Source organism: Meriones unguiculatus, chromosome X (genome assembly GCF_030254825.1).
Source record: "Meriones unguiculatus strain TT.TT164.6M chromosome X, Bangor_MerUng_6.1, whole genome shotgun sequence".
In the NCBI taxonomy this organism is placed as follows: Eukaryota; Metazoa; Chordata; class Mammalia; order Rodentia; family Muridae; genus Meriones; species Meriones unguiculatus.
The window spans coordinates 138,251,969-138,267,836 of record NC_083369.1 but is presented as its reverse complement, the minus strand read 5'-3'; the positions used below and the strand labels follow the sequence as shown (position 1 = coordinate 138,267,836).

At 41.7% G+C, this 15,868-nt stretch overlaps 1 pseudogene; it reads right to left on the bottom strand.

Moving 5' to 3' along the window:
* Positions 1–13,120: 13,120 nt before the first annotated feature.
* On the bottom strand, positions 13,121–14,077 carry LOC110542103 (protein lin-28 homolog B-like; annotated as a pseudogene).
* Between the last annotated feature and the right edge of the window lie 1,791 nt (positions 14,078–15,868).

Below are 15,868 nucleotides of genomic sequence, written 5' to 3'. Positions count from 1 at the left end.
CTTTACATGGCTTCCTCCATATGTCATAAAGAATAGTCATAGCAGCTCATGCTGAAAAAAATAAAACAACAAACTTCTTAGCCGGGAAGGTGGTTCTGCCAGGTTGCCTCTGTGTCTGTGTGAGTTCATTTTTTTTTTATAAACTATATGGTCCTTTGCAAAGAATGACTACAAGTGCTGCAGATGTTGCAGGCTCCTATGAGCAGATGTTCTTGACTGTAAAAATCTCAGGGAAATTATACCTCAGCCTTTTAAGTCAATGAGCTAAAACCTAACATAACATTCTGGGCTCATTTTTTTTCACCTATTCCTGCAGGCTGTGGATTAGTAGAAATGAAGCAACTGGGCTTCCTGGGAAACAGCCTGTTGACACTAGAGTCACAGATGAATCCAACCTCTCTCCATGTGCTAGCCACAATGATGAGATTTCTTCTAGGCTTAACTGACAACGCAGCCTCCCTACTGCCAGAAAACAGAGGTCTCCAGGGACTCCATGGATTCTGTGAGCAGCAACAAAAACATGTTCCCCATCTCCTTCTGTCAGTAACTTCCAGCCCCTCTACTACCATCATCACCCATGCCAGGAGCAAGAGAATGAGAGCATCAAAAAGAGTCTCAAAATTATTCAATATCTCTCTTGTATTAAAACCCAAGAAAGTTTTATTTTTTTAAAAAAAAAGTGTGTATAGTAGCCATGAAGGCTTAAAAGAAACTTAGAAATATAGCTTTTAAAAGAACTACACTTGCTTTTCTTTCCCCACTTTCTTCCTCTCCACTTTCTTTCCTTTTTCCTTTTCCTTTTTCAGCACTACCCTCTTCTTTCACTCTTTTTCTCTCTCTGCTCTCCCCCACTGTTCTATTTCTCTCTCCCTATCTCTTCTTTCCTCATCTCTGTTCTCTTCCTCCTCTCCCCTCTTCTGTAAATGCAAGAACATCTTTTATGTTTACATATATCTCAGCACCTAGCACACTTTGTGGGTGGTGGAGTCAGGTTATTTGTATAAAGATATATACACACATTTATCTAAAGATATGGACATCATCATCATCATCATCATCATTATTATTATTATTCCCTTCAAAAATAAGAACAGGGGGATAGAGAGATGGCTCAGTGGATAAAGTCCTCCCCACACCCTATGGTGGGATTAGCATGCATTTGGTGATAAAGCACCTATTTGTTGGCTGACAAGGGATTTCTCTTAATGTCTTATTCCCCCAGAACCGTGTTTTTTCCCTTGAGCATTTAAATTGGATCCAATATTTTTCTTTTCATGTAATTTTAATTAAAATAGGATTACATTATGTCCCCCTTTCCTTTCTGCTCCCAGACCCCTCCAGGTACCTCAGATTAAGCATTTAATCGTGTAATCCCACCATAGGGAACAGAGACAACAGAACCTGTAGGATTTACTGGCCAACCACTATAGCTAAAATGGCAAGCCCAAACTTCAATGAGAGTCTTTGTCTCAAAAAGGTAAGATGAAGTGATAAAGGAAGACATCTGATGTTTATCTCTGACCTCCTTTCCACATGCTTGCACATGCATAAAGAGAGAGAACAAGGGAGGGAGGAGGAAGAGAGAGGGAGAAGGAAAGGAGGTGAGAGAGAGAATATGAAGATATGAAGACAGGACATAGCAATTACTATGAGCTGACCAGCCTGTCATTTTTCTTGTCCTTCCCTCAATCTCTCTTCCATTAATGAGTCTCATAGGACTCATGCACAGAGATAAGTGAGTGATAACAACATCCTTGAAATGGCACTTTAACATTAGGCCAAGGCATTTCAAAAACTGGACTCCAAGTCACTTTCAAGAGTGGTAAATTCAACAACACTTTGGCCTTCCCCGAGACAGCTAAGTGGAATGCAGACTGCTTCACAATCAGATTTCTCACAAGATCCCCTTAAAACAGAACCAAGGGAACACCAAATGAAAATGCTTAATCTGGGGTACCTGGTTGGGGGGCAGTCTTGGAGCAGAAAGAAAAGGGGAAAATTATGTAATTATATTTTATTTTAAAACTATAGTAAAAGAAAAATATTGGATCCAATTTAAATGTTCAAGGGAAAAACAAGGTTCTGGGGGAATCAGGCATTGAGAGAAATCCCTTGCCAGCCAACAAATAGGTGCTTTATCACCAAGGGAGGTTGATAGCTGCCCTTATCTGTGGGTATAAGGATAAGATATACAATGTAGTTAGGAATTATGATGTGCTAACAGAGTAGTAGTGGTAGTAGATTCTTTTCTAACATCTACGGCCTTGCCATCCTGAGAAAGCTGGCTAGTTTTCAAGTACCAAACATTATTCCCCTCCTGATGGGTGAGCCTTAAGTCCAATTAGACAGCTGTTGGCTGCCACCAACATTTGAGTGCCACTTACTGCACATTTTTGTAATATTTTTAATTATTTATTTATTATTAATTACAGTTTATTCACTTTGTATCCCACCTGTAGCCCTCCTCCCTTGTCCCCTCGTAATCCCACCCTCCCTCTGGCTTCTCTACCCATGCCCCCCACCCCAGTCCACTTACTGCACTTTTATGCATATCTTGCCAGGCTGGTCACTGTTGCATTTCTTAAGTGTTTTAGCTGAGTAGGGCTGTTTAATCGCTTCCCTCCCTTGGCAGCTTGCACAGTATTTTCTTGATCCACAGACGTTAGACCACAGGAAGAGGACTTTCAGACCAGATCTAGCTCTGATCATTCGAGTTCTATGTTCTTACTATGCGGTTTCTCCAGGGAGAGGATCCCACCCTTAACCTTAGAGAGGCAACCAAATGATATAGCAATGATCTATATTGTTTGGGGAGTCACTTGGAATACCTTGACCTACCATTTGAAAGGAGGTTTCTTGTGCCTGTACAGTTTTTGTTAGTCTATGTTTCTTGTGGTGAGTATTGTCAGCTCAAGTGGTGTGTGTGTGTGTGTGTGTGTGTGTGTGTGTGTGTGTGTGTGTGTGTGTCTGTGTGTGTATCAACCTCTCTCTTTCTCCCAGTTGGAGTACCCTCCCTACTGTTCCATTTCCCACTTCATTTTATCAGTATCCTGCAATTCCCTTCCCAAAACACATCTCCATGTTCCTGTTATATTTTACTGGCAGCTGACAACAAATGTTGTCAAGGTTGTGGAGAAAGAGGCACCCTCATTCACTATTGGTGGGAATGCAAATTGATGTACCCACTCTGTAAATCACTGTGGAGAATCCTGAAGAAAAAAAAATGTAGAAGTAAATTACCATATGAACCGGCTATACCATTCCTTGGCATTTAACCAAAGAAGTTGACAGCCTACTGTTGTTTTTAAAAATGAAAATCCCAATTTCTATTTTATCAATAAAGGCTCAGGAGTCAAATGATGGGGTGAAAACCTGCTAGCTCAGAGAGGCAGAGAAAGCACCCAGCTGACCTTCCTTCTCAGCTCAGATGAAAAAGAATCCAAAATGCTCACTAGCTCAGCTGACAGCCCAGGGGGAAAAGGCCAAAAAACCCAAAGGCTTGCTAGATCAAATCCCTGAAGGCCCAAAGAGCAAGAGATCTAGAGAGCTAAAGCCTAAGCTAAAGCCAAAGAGCTAAAGCCCCCAAATGCCCTTCTTCTCCATGCTGTCATAAAGAACCCTCAACTCAAAGTCCCTCCCACTCTTTAATCTCTGTCAGCTGGTTTCTTGCTTTGCCTTTTGAGCTAGGGTTAACTTTATTAAATCCTGTGTACAGAAAGCTCTTGCATTGAAGGTGTGTGCTAGGGCTTGGTGAACCACACCATAATCCCCCGTTTATAATAAAAAGTTCTTGGATTAAAGGTGTGTGCTAGGGCTCAACCACACCAAACAAGAAACAGGGCTTTACAGGTCACAATTTTGGGGTTTTCAGTGGAATCAAATATCCTCCAAAAACCCATTCCCAGCAGTGTTCATAGAAATCCTATTCAAAATTTTCAGGAAATAGAAACAACCTAAGTGTCCTTCAACAGATAAATATATAATGTAAATGTGGCACATATACACTATGGAATATATTCAGCTATAAGGAAAAATGAAATCATGAAATTTGAAGGTAAATGGATGGATCTGGAAAAGATTATATTGAGCAAAGTAATGCAGACCCACTGCATGTTCTCTCTCATTGATGGTTCCCTAGTTGCAAACCCTCAAATGTGGATAGATGACATGGAATAACTACAGAAACTTCTTAAGACAAGTTTTAACAGGGCTGGAGAGATGGCTCAGAGGTTAGGAACACTGGCTGTTTTTCCAAGGGTCCTGAGTTCAATTCCTAGCAACTGCATGGTGACTTATAACCATCTATAGTAAAATATGGTGCCCTCTTCTGGTGTGAAGGCAGAATGCTGTATAAATAATAAATCTTTAAAAAAAAAGACAAGGTTTTCTTATGTATAAATAGTCTGATCTCAAATTCCTATTTCCCCCTTCTTCAGCTTCCAGGGTACTAAGATATCACAGGTGTGTCACCATACCTGGCTCTGTTACTTCCTAACCTCTTGCTATAAGTTAGTTTTCTCTTGCTTTCCTAAAGTTTATTAAGATGGAAGTTTAACTATGAACAAGAAAGCTTTCTTCTTTGTTTTTTGTTTCTGTTTTCTTTTTTTTTTTCCTTTCTTTTTTTTTCTGCACAGTGTAGCTCTGGATTCCTGGAACTCACACTGTAGACTAGGGTGGTCTAAAACTCAAAGATTCACCTGCCTCTGCCTCCCAAGTGCTGCTCTTAAAGGCGGTCACCACCACTGCCGGATTTTTCTTCTTTGTAATGAAAGGACTTGTATCTACTTTATGTGCATTTTTTAATTTTACCCATGTCTTCCTTCAATTCTGTCAGCTTTTGCTTTATATATTTTTGAATTATTTTGTTTTGTGAATATAGCATATAGTTTCCTAAGGAAATGATTGCTTTAACATTGTAAAAACCCCCTTTTATCTCTCATAACAATTTCCATCTTAGAGTCTATAATGTCAAACAGTAGTAGCATACTTGCACTCAAATTATTTTTGTGTGTATGTATATGCATCTAGGTATAGGTGTGCACGTTATATGTGCACATATGTGTATGCGGTTGTTGGAGTTCAGAGAAGGGTGTCAAATTTCCTCTATAATTTTTCTGTAATTCCCTTGAGACAAGGTCTCACCCAGGATCTGGAGCTCATGATTGGTGTTTTTGTTTTTCAGATTTCTCCAGCTAGGCTGGAACACACCAAACCCTAGTGATTCTCTTGTCTCTGCCCCTCCCCTCAGTGCTAGGGTTCAGCTTGCTGTGTGGGTGTTAGTATCAGAACTTCAGTTCATCCTTTCTTCCTTCCTTCCTTCATATATTTATTATTTTTAAATTTGCCTTTGATACAGGTTCTCACAAGGCAGCCCAGTCCGGTTCTAAATTCTTATTTTTATTGTTCATTTTTTTGATGATACACAGTCTCCTCTGGTTTTAAAGATAGGGTTTCTTTTGGCTGTTAGAATGTATGTCAAAGTGTTGATTTAAATGATTTGTCTGATCAGTTCAGCAGACTGGCTTCCTTGGAAACCGTTTCTATTTGTTTCTTGCATATGTGTCATACATTTATGGCTTTGCATGTTTTCTACATTTTCCTTTACATTAGTCACTTCATGGTGCTGGGATTGAACCTAAGCCTCTTATATCCTAGGCAAGTACTCTTCCACTAAGCTCCACTGCTCAGCCCTTGAACTGAACACTATAGAACACACTCTCTACCTGTCTGGAAAACAGATTCTTCCTTGAGGATTTGTGTGTGTGTGTGTGTGTGTGTGTGTGTGTGTGTGTGTGTGTGTGCCTTTGTTGTTGTTGCTCCTTGATTAGTAGTCAGCTAATGATCTAACAGACATTTCCTTCCATAGCATGAACCAATAAGCCCGCAAGTCTGGCTGAAGACCTCAATGTGCATGTTGAAACATTCAGACGATCTGAAGCATCTCACTGTTTTTTCATCTACATTCAGCCATTTCTCTTGAGTCATTTTAAACTGTTGTTTAATTTACAGAACAAGTTTAGAACTCTGCCTCAGCCTTCCCTTTATGCTTATGCAGAAACCTAAAGCTAGCCAGAGGATCGAGTTTAGGGCATTCTTGCTTTCTTTTTGAGCATATATGCACTCCTAATCATTAATTCATCTCTGTATGCTTGGATAGTCTTCTAGAACTCTAAGAATATACCACATCTTTTTCAGTGTGCCTACGAACATCTCATACTCTCATATTTTTTTTCTCCTTTTTTCCATTCAAGTTTCATAGTTAGCTTGTTGTTTGTCTTAGCCTTTACCACTGCCTTGGGCAGCTGTGATATTAAACAATTGCTCCTGATTGTTTCTGACAAATGCCCTTGAGAAGACTTTTCACAGTGGTTGAGTTCTGAGTCAAGTCAAATAAAGACAAGTCCTGTGAGTAGGATTTTCTAAAGAACTGTAAAATAGGTCAAATAATGGCAGTTCTCCGAGAAGGGGGTTTGTAAAGAGCTCTAACTCTCTTCTGAGCCATTCTGCAGCTGTTAGGCTGCTGGCTGTCACTGCAATTGCACTTAGTTTCTAAGGCTACTGCAGAACTGAAAAGAAGAAGATGGGAACGGGAAAGATAAAGTGCTTTAAAAGGCTGTTATTACTGATATTTGGTCTTTAAAAAATTCCTTCAGATTGCTGTAAACATTTGCTTGGTTTCTAGAGCTTTAAACTGGTTTTTGGACCACAGTTGCCAAGTCCCTTTCTCTTTTATAGAAAAGATTTCACACATTCTCATTGATATTACTCCCATAGTTTGTGCCTTGTCTTGTGCAGGAATAGATTGGACTAGCTACTGGCATAGGCATCTGGCATTTGCTTCTCAGTAGGTATTGTTTCCAATTAATCACACATCTTTTAAACCATGCCTTCTCTCTTGTGGCATTGGAGTTCTTTGATACAGAGAGAAGCACATTTCTCTAGATACAGAAGATGTTTCATGGCCAAATGTGTTAGCATTTAGGCAGCCTGCTTCTGGGTTGCCTAGCAACCTATGATGTCATCATGTGTCCCCCGTGAGGTAGCCACACCTGGCAGGTGTGGTTCAGTTGTTCCATAAAAGGATCAACCTGCTACTTTGTCCCTTGCTTGCCCTCTTGCCCTCTTACTCTCTCATTCTCCTGCTCTCTCCCCTTTCTCTGTTGGGGTGCCCCCTTCCTTTCCTCCTATCATGTCTCCCTCTCTCCTTCTCTCTCTCTCTTCATCTCCATCTAATAAACCTCTTTCATATAAAATCCGTGCACATCATCATTTCATTGGTCCTAACATTGGTGCATGGCCCAGGAAGGGATATCCTGGTAGCACCTTGTCTGGTCACACCAGGAACCCTTACTTGGACCATAATGCCAGCAACAGATCTTTCCTCTGATCCACCTATCCCTAACCACCACTAAACCACATATGTCTTAAAACCTACAATTTCTCTCAACTGCCTTGACCTTGTCACGTGAACCTGTCTCTCTGCTCATGGCCACTCAGACATGGCCACATCCTGCCATGTGCTCTGAACACCTGAGACAAGATGGACACTCATGCTGAGCCAGAATCACCTTGTGGAAACTGAAACGCTCACACCAGATGCTGAAACTACCACTTGGTACACAGACACAGCCTGCTTCTAAACTATTGGTGTTAGGTATGCAATTGCTGGGGACCCTGCCTACACACAGATGGTTTTAGACTGTGCCACTGCCTCAGGCCGAAATTTTAAATCTCCCAGGGAACACCTGCCAAGAGAAGCTGGCTTGCAGAGGAGAGTTTTCAGTTGCAGACTTCTGATCAGCCATGCCATTCACACAAAGAGAGTTTTGAACCGGGCCTGGACAGCCATCCCACCAGCAAACACCTGGTCTCTCTATGCCACTATGGCCACACACCACAAAGGGTTAGCCACCATTTTTATTTTGGGATAAAGAAGGTGGAGCCAGGGCTTCACTGCCATTTCCACTAAGGGCAAGCACATGGTTTCACCACCATCTTAACTTAGGGCAATCAAGGGCAGTCACATGATTGGTAGCCATCTTGGTTAAAAAGCAAACAAACAAACAAACAAACAAACACTGTGGTTTCCCCCACTGTCAGCTACTGTCACTACTTTGTTTTTGTCCCACTGTTTTCAGAGCTGCAAAACTGCAGTCTCTTGTAGACTCTAAAAGGCCACTGTGCCCCTTCCTACCTCCATTCTAGAGCTGCCTATCTGCCCCTATCCTTTCGTGCAGACAAGATTCCCTCTACAAGAAGTCAGCCTTACTACTGATAAAGCCCTGGTTACCATGCACCAAGGTTCTCCAGCTTAGCCGGGCTAAGCCATGACCTGCCATGCTATTTGGTTGATGAACCACTAGCTGCACGGTCCATTAACATTTCTCCTTTCTCATTCACAGGAATGGCTTCCTCATAATCTTTCCTCTTAGGGAAACCTCTGGCTTCCTACCTTTGTTCTGGTAACTATGAAACACGTGCCCTATACTGTTTACAACAGGACTGTGCCCTTCAGTTGTCCTCTGAGCTTAACTAGGATAATGTACTCATCACTGATGCGTTAGCATCATTTTCTCACAGCTTTGTTGGTATTTCCATTACTTCAAAATACACTAACAGTATGTATCTATTTGTCAGTGTTCAGCAAATTCCCATCCTTGGGGTTTTGGGTTTTTCTACCCCTTCTTTGTTTTCATATATGAAAAGAAAGGACAATTTGATTAGACAAAACTGCAGCTTTATTAGGTAATTATATGTTCTAATAAGAAGAGTTGCTGCATTCAAGATTTGAAAAAATAAGTTGACAATAAAAAAATTGTGTCACATAAACACAGCAATTAAATGCTATAAGAAATCTAGATATTGGGAATGAAATAGCTCTGAAAATATCATCAGTTGACAGGCTACTTATCACCTCTGTGAAAAGTGTTAGTGTTATAGATTGCAAAAACTGCCCCAGTTCTTTACTCCTCCCTGTAACTACAACCCACTTACCATGTAACATTGGAGTACCCTTTCACTTCCCTGGGCTCATCCTTGTGGCTTGTTCAAGATCAGGAAATAACAGAAGATAACAAACATAGAGGTTTGAAAGGTGCTTTTGGGATTACACTGGATCACTCTCCACTGGGATTACACCTCCCTTCCCTGAAAACAGTTTTAGGATGGTCTGATAGAGAGAAAGAGACTTGTGAAGCAGAACCAAGTCAGCACCCTACTTAGCCAACAATATCCTGGATCAGCTGACATGGATAGCCAACTACCAGATGTGTGAATGATCCTGGGCGAGTGGGAACAGATTACTGTCAAGCTGAGCTCACCTTAAATCATCACCCCACAGACGCATTAGCTAAATTTATACTTACTATCCTATTTTTAATTTTTTTCTTCACAATTTGTTCATTATATATCCTGATTGGAGCCCTCACCCTCAACTCTCCCAGTCTCACCCTCCCTCCCTCTTCCCCCCTATCCCCTTCCCCTAGTCCACTGAAAGGGGAGTTCTCCACTATTGCCATCTGCCCATAGCTTGTTAAGTCTCAACAGGACTCCTTGGATCCGCCTCCTCCTTGGCCTGGAAAGGCCGCATCATCAGGAGCAAGTGATCAGAGAGCAGTCAGCTGAGTTCATGATAGAGGCAGACCCTGCTCCCCTCACTCAGAGACCCACATAGAGACTGAGGTGACAATGGGTCACTTCTGAGCAGGGGGTCTAGGTCTCTTCTCCATGTATGGTCCTCTCTTAGTGCATCAGTCTCTGCAGGAACTCCTGGGCTCAGATCTTTTAGTTTGGTTGGTATCCTTGTGGGGCTCCTGTCCCCTCCATTTCCCTCTAATCCCACCACTCTCATCCTCCATAAGACTCCCTGCTCTCTGCCACGAGTTTGGCCCTGAGTCTCAGCATCTGCTTCAATCCCCTGTTAGGTGAATCCTTTCAGAGGACCCTCTATAGTAGAGTCCCATCCTGTTTCCTCTCTTACAAGGCTTCTGGTGTCTATCCTGTTTGCCATTCTGAATGAGATTTAAGCATCCTCCCTAGGGTCCTCTATAGTGTTTAGCTTCTTTAGGTCTGTAGATGGCTGTCCTATATTATATGGCTAATATCCACTTATTAGTGAGTATATACCATGACTGTCTTTCTGTTTCTAGGTTAGATCATTCAGGATGATCCCTACTAGTTCTGTCAATTTGCCTACAAATTTCATGGTTTCCTTGATTTTAATTGCTGAGTAGTATTCCATTGTATTCCACAATTTCTGTATCCATTCCACAATTGAGTGGCATCTAGTTTGTTTCCAGATTCTGGCTATTACAAATAAAGCTGCTAAGAACATAGTTGAGCAAATGTCCTTTTTGAATGATGGGGCATCTTTTGGGTATATGATCAGAAATAGTATAGCTGGATCTTGAGGTAGTGCTATTCTCAATTTTCTGATTTCCAAAGTGGTTGTACAAGTTTTCACTCCCACCAGCAATGGAGGAAGATTCCCCTTTCCCTACATCCTCTCCAGCATGTGTTGCCACGTGAGTTTTTTTTTTATCTTAGCCATTCTGTTAAGATGGAATCTCAGCGTTGTTTTGATTTGCATTTCCCTTATGACTAAGAATGTTGAGCATTTCTTTAAGTGTTTCTCTGGCATTCTATATTCCTCTGTTGAGAATTCTCTGCTTAGGTCTGTACCCCATTTTTTAATTGCATTATTTGGTTTGTTGGTGTATTTCTTTAGTTCTTTATATATTATGGATATCAGCCCTCTATTGGATGTAGGGTTGGTGAAGATCTTTTCCCAGTCTGTAGGCTGTCATTTTGTTCTGTTGACATCATCCTTTGCTTCATAGATTTTCAGTTTCACAGGGTCCCATTTAAATTGATTGTAGATCTTAGAGCTTGAGTTGTTGGTGTTCTGTTCAGGAAATTGTCTCCTGTGCCAAAGAATTCAAAGCTCTTCCCCACTTTTTCTTCCAACAGATTTAGTGTGTGTGCTTTTATGTTGAGGTCTTTGATCCGCGTGGAACTTAGTTTTGTTCAGGGTGATAGAGATGGGTCTATTTGCATTTTTCTACATGTAGACACCCAGTTAGACCAGCACTATTTGTTGAAGATGCTTTTTTTTTTTTGTATGGTTTTGGCATCTTTGTAAAAATCAGGTGTCCATAGTTGTGTGGGTTTATTTCTGGGTCTTCTCTTCAATTCCATTGATCCACCAGTCTGCTTCTATGCCAGTACCATACAGTTTTTATTACTGTTGCTCTATAGTACATCTTGAGATCAGGGATGAACATACCTCCAGAAGATCTGTTATTGTAGAGGACTGTTTTAGCTATTTTGGGTTTCTTGTTATTCCATATGAAGTTGAGAACTTTTCTTTCAAGGTCTGTAAAGAATTGTGTTGGTATTTTGATGGGATTGCACTGATCTTTAGATTGCTTTTGGTAAGATGGCTATTTTTACTATGTTAATCCTGCTGAGCCAGGAGCTTGGGAGAGCTTTCCATTTTCTGAGAACTTCTTCTATTTCTTTCTTCAGAGACTTGAAGTCTTTTTCATACAAGTCTTTGACTGCTTGGTTAGAATTACACCAAGGTACTTTATGTCATTTGTGGCTATTGTGAAGGGTGCTGTTTCAGTAATTTCTTTCTCATCCCATGTATGTTTTGCATACAGAAGGGCTACTGATATTTTTTGTGTTAATTTTGTATCCAGCCATTTAGCTGAAGGTGTTTATCAGCTGTAGGAGTTCCCTGGTAGAATTTTTGTGGTCACTCATGTATGCTATCATATCACTGATATTTTAACTTCTTCCTTTCTGATTTGTATCCCCTTGATCTCCTTTAGTTGTCTTATTGCTCTAGTTAGGACATAAGTACTATGCTGAAGAGATATAAAGTGAGCCGCCTTGCCTTTTCCCTGATTTCAGTGGGACTGATTTAAGTTTCTTTCCATTTAGTTTGATGTTGGCTATAGGCTTCCTGTATGTTTATGCATGTGCCTTGTATCTCTGATCTCTCAAAACTTTAAACATGAATGGGTGTTGGATTTGTCAAATGCTTTTTCAGCATCTAAGGAGATGATCATGTGCCTTTCTCCTTCATTTTGTTTATATGGTGGATTACATTGATGGATTTCCATATATTGACCATCCCTGCATATCTGGGATGAAGCCTACTTGATCATAGCGGATGAAATCTTTGATTTGTTCTTGTATTTGATTTGGGAGTATTTTGTTGAGTACTTTTGCATCACTGTTTATAAAAGAGATTGGCCTGAAATACTCCTTCTCTGTTGAGTCTTTGTGTGGTTTAGGTATCAAGGTGACTGTGGCTTCATAGAATGAGTTTGGTAATGTTCCTTCTATTTCTATTTTGTGGAATAGTTTGAAGAGTATTGGTGTTAGCTCTTCTTTGAAGGTCTGGTAGAATTCTGCACTGAAAACATCTGGCCCTGGGCTTTTTTTGAATGGGAGACTTTTGATATTTCCTTAAGGGATACAGGACTATTTAATTTATTTACCTGCTCTTTTTTTTTTTCAGCACAGAAACTTCACATTCCTTGTCTTTTCTGGAGTTACATATCCAAGAATTAAAAGCTTATGGCAGTCCGAGGCATCTAGAGTTCAGTTACTACCTTCAAATAGAGAAGACAAATAACAGCAACAGCAACACTCCATCACATCAAGACACAGTTATGAATCTAGACTTGGGAGTCACCAAGCATCCCAAAAGCCTTTAATACCATTTGACTGGCAGCTCTGAGATCTGAAGTATGCTTTGGCTCACATTAATGGTAACAGTCCCATGGTCATTTTACATAATATAAAAGGAGTGGATACTTAGGAAAAACTCCAAGGGTTAATTCTGAAATCATCTCAAATGCTCCACATAGTATTTTCAGTGCTTGGAGATGCTCAATTATCTGACAGAGAATGTGTGCTCCACACGCACATATACAATGACAATCATCTACATGTATGTATGTGAACTCCTATGTGAAACCCCAACGCACACAGATTCAGGTCTCTTCTCTCACTTATTTACATAGTCTGTGTAGTATCTCAATTCTGTAAAACATAACACCCTGCTTAAATGTAATTTGCTTAAGAGTGATTTGTCTGATTAAAAAATTTACAGTTCCTCAACAGCAGTTAAAATCCCGGCCAGCTGCTCTCCCCTATGCTTGCATGACGTAGACTTCCCAACCGGGTAAAGAAAAGGTTGACAAGTATGATTTTTTTTTTTCCGTTTTTGAATTGAAAGCCCCTTTTTGTTTTGCCCTTCTGGTGCTATAAATCCCTTCATGGAAGACTTCTTGGGGTGGCCTGTCTGACCGTTCTGCCATCTCTGACTTCGCCTCCTGAGGAAACGGTAATGTGCAGCCATGTCCCACTCCTGCTTTTCTCAATGAAGTAGACAATCATGGCTGAGGTTCTGCCTCCTGTCTCTCCTGGGAACTGGGGGGCAGCTGTGTGACAATTTTGTGTGAGCAGTCGGCTACCATGTGCATCACACTCTGACAACAATGGCACTTCTTTGGCTGAGGAGGTAGACTACATTCTTTAGCATTGTGGTCAAGGCCACCATAGTTGTAGCATCCTGGAGTCATCCTGGACTCTTCTCTCACAGTCCACATCTGATCCATCAGTAAAGCCTGCCATCTGCACCCACCTCCCTTTAGTCTTCTTTTCCTCAGGGTCTTCCCTTTAGTTCTTCTTTCACTTCCTAAGCATGGGCTCCCACCTGGGCCTATTACCCTTATTGACTCAAAGCCTTTGGAGGACTTTTTAAATATAAATTCTACTGGCTCTCCTTCTTTCAAGCTTCTAAATCCTTCCATGAACATTTTGCTTTGGTGTACAAATACATCTACTTGAATATCCAAGGGGTTTCCTCTCGATTTATCATGGAGATGAATCCAAATCCTATGCGAATATTGAACAATTTACAGTGGCCAGTTCCATGCAGAACCTGGGATTTGTCCTCTGCTGGCTCAGGCAGCTTTTCTGGCTCTTCACCTTTGTTTGCCCTACCTGGGGCTGATGAAACCTGGTTTAATAACCTCATCATCTTCTGAAGAACCTCCATGGCCTCATGGTCATGCACAAAGCAAGAAGGACAGCAGTGGGAAGCCTGTCACTTCCTGGGGATGCCCGGTCACGAGGGCTGACACATCTATTTCAGATCTTGAACCATTTTATTGATTTCCTTCACCTGTCTGGTTGTATTTTCCTGCTTTTCCTTTAATTCCTTCACCTGTTTGTTTGAACATTCCTCTGTTTCTTTTATTTATTTCAGTGATTAATTATTTTCTCTCTAAAGGCCACAAACTGTTTGCCTGCATCTTCCTGTATTTCTTTATGGATGGCCATAATCTGTTTGACTTTATCTTCCTCTATTTCTTTATGCATTTTGTTTCCTCAATTATACTCTTCATAATCATAGATGTAAGGTCATCTTCTTAAATTTCACTTATGTTAGGGTGTCCAGAGGCTTTTATACTGGCTTAAACCCATCTGGCTGTCTCGGGTGTTGGCTGTTAGTTTCTGGTGCCTGCTGGAATTCTGGGGAAGAGGAATCCCCTTAGCCAGAAGATGGTTGAAGGAGGCCTCCTTAGCCTTTTGGGTTTGGTCACCCAATGGCTGTTGCTTCTCAGGGAATTGCCACAGGTGTATGGACCTGTGGGGTAACTGGAGTTATTGTTAATAAGGGGAGCTTCCTCTCACCAGGAGAAGTCCTGGAGACAGCTGCCCTACCATTGGGTTTCTTGCTCTAAATTTAGTGAGTTGCTACTGCTGCTCTTACAACCATGTTTGCTGGGTGCAGCCCTCTAGAAGAACCAGGGAGCCCTGCAGTTTGGTCAGTTTGGCTAGGGAGACAAGTTGCCCCTTGGAGCAGTATCTGGGGGTTGATCTCAGGGATCTCAGGCTTCTGTAGGTCTGAGGTTGAAGTTCTGTGCCCCAGTACCCAAGTGGTAAGCAGTGGCAGGTGAGCTCTGCTCTCTTGCGTGCAGCTGGGGGCTAGAGTCAGGAGCCTGTGGATAGCCAGAAACTTTTCCGGAGCTAGGTGTCCTGAGGTAGGGCCAGATGTCCCCCCCCACACACACCGTGGGATTTTCTCCCAACAGGAAGGCCCAGTCTGTGGTGTTTGGGGTGGAGCGCGCAGGCGCTGACAGGTGGTGGCTCCAAGCTGGTGACTAGGCAGGAACCTGGGAACTTTTCCCGAGAAGTTTCCGGTGTGTGCTGGGTTGAGGGTGGTCTGCTGAGTGCTCTAAGCTGTCTCCCTCCTTGTGGGGTTTTCTCTCTACAGGGACTCCCAGTCTCTGATGCCCTGGGGTGCACAGTTCTGTCTGTGACAGATAGTTGGGTGCAGCAGGTCTCTGGCCTGGTTTTTTCTTTTTTTTTTTTTTCTTTTTTTTTTAAGGGTAAAAATCATTCAGAAGTCCTAATTCCCTAAATTACTCAATATAATTGTACCCCAGCCTTCTCTGATACATCTTCCAGGAAAACTACCCTGATGGACTGGGAAAGAGTCAGAAAAACAGCTTGCCACATCCAGGTCCTCCTGAATGCTGTAGCTATGAAGGTGGTAGAAATCCCTGGTAACATTTGATCCATGGGTAAGAGCCTGGAGTCCCCTGGGAGCAGCCACACCTGCTGTCCAGCAAGAGCCAAGACAAGGTCTCTCCTTTGCATTCTCGAGGGTGTTTTGTGTAAGAATTCAGTCAGTACTGGCTGCTTTAAGTTGTATTAGGCATAACGAATTCCAGCTCCAACCTAAGCAATGCTGCACAGTCGGCAAGATGCTTCTATGTATAGCCCACTACTGATTTAGAGAAGCAATTCCTCAATGTGGGTCTTCTCCTTTTTCCGCCCTTAT